This window comes from Otolemur garnettii, unplaced genomic scaffold, assembly GCF_000181295.1.
Source record: "Otolemur garnettii isolate 467f Iridium unplaced genomic scaffold, OtoGar3 scaffold00066, whole genome shotgun sequence".
Classification (NCBI taxonomy): Eukaryota; Metazoa; Chordata; class Mammalia; order Primates; family Galagidae; genus Otolemur; species Otolemur garnettii.
In genome coordinates, this window is record NW_003852461.1 from 8,874,884 (window position 1) to 8,879,125 (window position 4,242).

Here is a 4,242-nt window from a genome sequence, read left to right on the forward strand (position 1 = left end):
CTGTGGGAGGGAGGCTCAGTGGGTGACATCCCTGGGCTCGCAAACACCTTATGTTTATTTGCAAGGCTGATGTAAGTGCCACTTTCTTTAAGAAAGTACATTTCACTGTATTTTTTTCATTGTAAAGGCTGAAAAAAATCAAGGTGTGGAGTCTGTGTTTGGTCCCTGTGGTCCATAAGGAAACCACCGAAACTTGCATGTGACTCCATGTGCTCTTGTGTGGGTTAGGGATAGGTCTGTGTGGAGGTTAAAAACCTGACTGTTAGTGCTCCGTGGTTAGAGTCCCAGGCTTAGCCCTGCAGCGTCTCCAAGGCTGTGCTGAGAAGCTGCTCTGAGGCTGCGGTGAGCACACGGGTGCGTCTGCTGCGTGTACTCACAAGCAGTTTGCCGCGTCTTGGCCTGATGGGTGTTAGAAAATGGGGGAGGGAAACCACTGCTGTTCAAGTAGGGTTACAAGTTAGCGAGCTTGTCTTAGGGAATCTTCAAAGCAATCCAACCCAATAAATGCCATTTTTAGTTTGGATTTTTTTGTTTGTTTGCTTGTTTTGCATTTCTGGATTCCAACTCCTGGGTTCAATCGATTGGGGCAGCAAATGCCTAAGACACTGCTGCTGTGGGATTCCAGAGTGACGGTCAGTGATGACTCCTACACACTTGTGTAACAGCAGGAACTGGAGGTGCAGTGAAGGCCCCTCTAGAGGGGGTTTGTCTGTTCTCAGTTGATTCCTCTGCTTCTTCTGAGGGATTAGAAGGGGACGGGGGAGGGTGGTGTCTGAGGTTAAGGTGGCAGCAGGTAGCTTCCTCCCCTCTGTAAACCGTGCCTTCATCCTCCCCACCTCGGGCTTCACACCTGGCTTCGTCCTTCGTGGAAGGCTCACGCTTGTTGAATGATTTCATTAAAGCCTCGTGGTATGTGGGGAATTAGAATGCAGAATGAGCTGTACAGAGACAAATTATTGTCCCTGTCAGAGTTTGAGAGAGCTGCTCAGAGGAGGCCCTACTGGGTCTCACTCCCGGGCAGGGGCGGGGGGGAGGGGGTCTGGGAGCAGAAGCAGCATCCCAGACAGAGACACACAAGGCACAGCGGGGTGTTGGGGGTTTGTGCTTGGAGAAGAGTCTGGACTGCCCAGGAGGTGGGTGGGGCTGGATTTCTGTCCCCCTCCCCACCCTCATGACGGTACACTGTTGAGTATATACCAGCATCTTCATGATTAGTGAAGTTTATACTCAGGTTAAGAACAGAGCTAACATTTAGAAGCTGTATCATTCAATGTAAAAAAAAAAAACCAGCTCAGCACCTGTGACTCACGCGGCTAAGGCACCAGCCACATACACCTGAGCTGGTGGGTTCGAATCCAGCCCGGACCCGCCAAACAACAATGACAGCTGCAACCAAAAAATAGCCGGACATTGTGGCGGGCGCCTGTGGTCCCAGCTACTTGGGAGGCTGAGGCAGGAGAATCAGTTGAACCCAGGAGTTGGAGGTTGCTGTGAGCTGTGATGCCACGGCACTCTACCCAGAGGGACAGCTTGAGGCTCTGTCTCAAAAAAAAAAAAGCCACCCATACTCGTTTATCTGGTATATGAATATGAACAGTCAGATCTTGGAAATCTGGAACAAAGGATCAAATCCTTTAACTTCTTGCACAGAATCTTCACTGCAGAGAATAGAAGTTTAATTCAATTTTTTTAAAACAGTAAATATATTTTATCATTCCCTTGTCATTAAAATTATTGCTGAGATGATATGAGAGTTTCCCTTGTGTGGCTAATTAGAAGAAGGCTGGTAATTGACTGTGGAAAATAAAAATGAGTGTCTTATATCATCATGAGTTGAAGCCCCTAACCCTGGTGGACAAAAAGAAGATTCCTACAGGACCCCTAGGGAGAGCAATGCCTTCTTTTAAGGGCTAAGGAGATTATAACCTTAATCCCTAGAAGTTGGTCCAGTAAGAGAGAACTAGGCTGGGCACAGTGGCTCACACTTGTAATCCCAGCAATCTGGGAGGCCCAGGTGGGAGGATCCCTTGAGCTTAAGAGTTCGAGACCAGCCTGAGCAAGAGCTAGATGCGGTCTCTACAAATAGCTGGGCGTTGTAGTGGGAGCTGTAGTCCCAGCTACTTGGGAGGCTAAGGCAAGAGGATCACTTGAGCCTGAGAGTTTGAGGTTGCTGTGAGCTATGACACCATGACACTCTACCCAGGGTGGCACAATCTCAAAAAATGAAAAAGAGAGCTTCTAGCCTTGGGGCCACCAAGTCCCTTTCTTTAAGATTTTTAATGGGGACGGCACCTGTGGCTCAAAGGAGTAGGGCACTGGCCCATATGCCGAAGGTGGCAGGTTCAAACCCAGCCCTGGCCAGAAACTGAAAAAAAAAATTTTCAAGATGGCCTTTCTCACCAACCAGGAAGAAGTATCTCTACTCTGCAGAGGAAAGTATGCCTAGGAGAAAAACACTTCAGGAAGTTTTTCCTCAGGGAACAGAGTCTGGCAAAGTATATTATTTACAAAGCCTCAGTAAACACATTCTGTGATTTTTTTTTTTTTAGGTGAAAGTTATAATATGCTTTCTCAATTCTGACTAGTTATCTATTATAATAGCATTTATTTAAATTATATCCTTCAAGAAAACAATAAAAAACTCTTCTTTAAATATATACATATATCCACTATGAAGTATGAAGTATGCTGATATCTACAACTTACTTTGAAATGAATCATTAATAAAGAATGACTTAGGTCAAGCGCTGTGGCTCAAGCCTGTAATCCCAGAACTTGGGGAGGCTGAGGTGGGTGGATTTCCTGAGCTCACAGTTTAGAGACCAGCCTCAGCCAGAGTGAGACCTCGTCTCTGAAAATAGCTGGGTGTTATGGCAGTTGCCTATAGTCCCAGCTACTTGGGAGGCTGAGACAAGAGAATCGCTCGAGCCTAAGAGTCTGAGGTTGCTGTGAGCTGTGATGCCACAGCACCCTACTGAAGGCGACAAAGTGAGATTGTCTTAAAAAAAAAAAACGAGTTGAATGAGGAATAGATGAATTAATATGTAATGAAATACAGCAAAATAACAACTGTGGAATGTAGGTATTATACACATGGGTGGCTACTATATAATTCTTTTAACTTTGGAATCCTTGAATTTGAAATTTTCTGTATATTTGAAATTTTTTCTTTCTTTCTTTTTTTTTTTTTTTTAAGAGACAGAGTTTCACTGTTGCCCTTGGTAGAGGCCCATGGCATCACAACTCACAGCAACCTCCAGCTCCTGGGCTTAGGCGATTCTCTTGCCTCAGCTTCCCGAGTAGCTAGGACTACAGGCACCCGCCACAACGCCTGGCTATTTTTTGTTGCAATTTGGCTGGGGCTGGGTTCAAACCCGCCACCCTCAGTATATGGGGCCAGCACCCTACTCACTGAGCCACAGGCGCCACCTGAAATGTTTTCATTCTTTTTTTGTAATTTTTGGCTGGGTCTGGGTTTGAACCCGCCACCTCCGGCATATGGGGCCAGCGCTCTACTCCTTTGAGCCACAGGTGCCACCATAAATTTTTTCATTCTTAAAATACTAAATAACTTGCATAAAAGTTAAGGAAATGGACCAAGTTATAATTTATCAACTAATAATAATGGTCTTAGGCTTAGCGTAAAGTTTTGATGCAGGTCAACAGTCTGGCAGAGGCAGGGTTCATTACTGGCAGTGCTGCCCTTCCTGTGTGTGCAGTTCTCCCAGAAGAGCCACCAGCCGTCAGCGACTACATGCTGCAGACCTCAGCTATGTATCTAAACAAAAAGAAGGCAGGGAATGGAGGAATAACAGATGGGACTAAATTATTACTGCCTCTAGGAAAATCTTCAAGGAAAAGAATGCCATCTCTAGAAAGCTTTTTTCCCTTAATATTTTCTGCTTTCTCCTATGATTGAGGGTTTTATTTGGTCAAGTTTCTATTAACCCAGGTTTCATTATACTTGCTTTAGTGAAATATTAAATGCACTTTAGGTCATAAGGGAACGCATGTTGAATGTAGTCCCAAATGACACACAGTGCCAATCAGTCAACTGCATTTATACTCTAGCTATATTTTTCTTTAGTATAGAGTATATTTTCTAGGTAGCAACGTAGAAAATGTTTTCAATTTTATGGGGAGCAAAAATAGTTCAAATGATTATACCTTCTCTGCTTCGATGATTGAAACCATCAATAAAAGCAAACAGAGGGGCTCGGCACCTATAGCTCAACCGGCTAA

General features: G+C 44.9%; 1 protein-coding gene across 1 annotated transcript in view; it reads left to right on the top strand.

Moving 5' to 3' along the window:
- The window catches only part of PATJ (PATJ, crumbs cell polarity complex component), a 379,729-nt gene that overhangs the window by 342,634 nt on the left and 32,853 nt on the right, over positions 1–4,242 (top strand). The window lies entirely within an intron of this gene.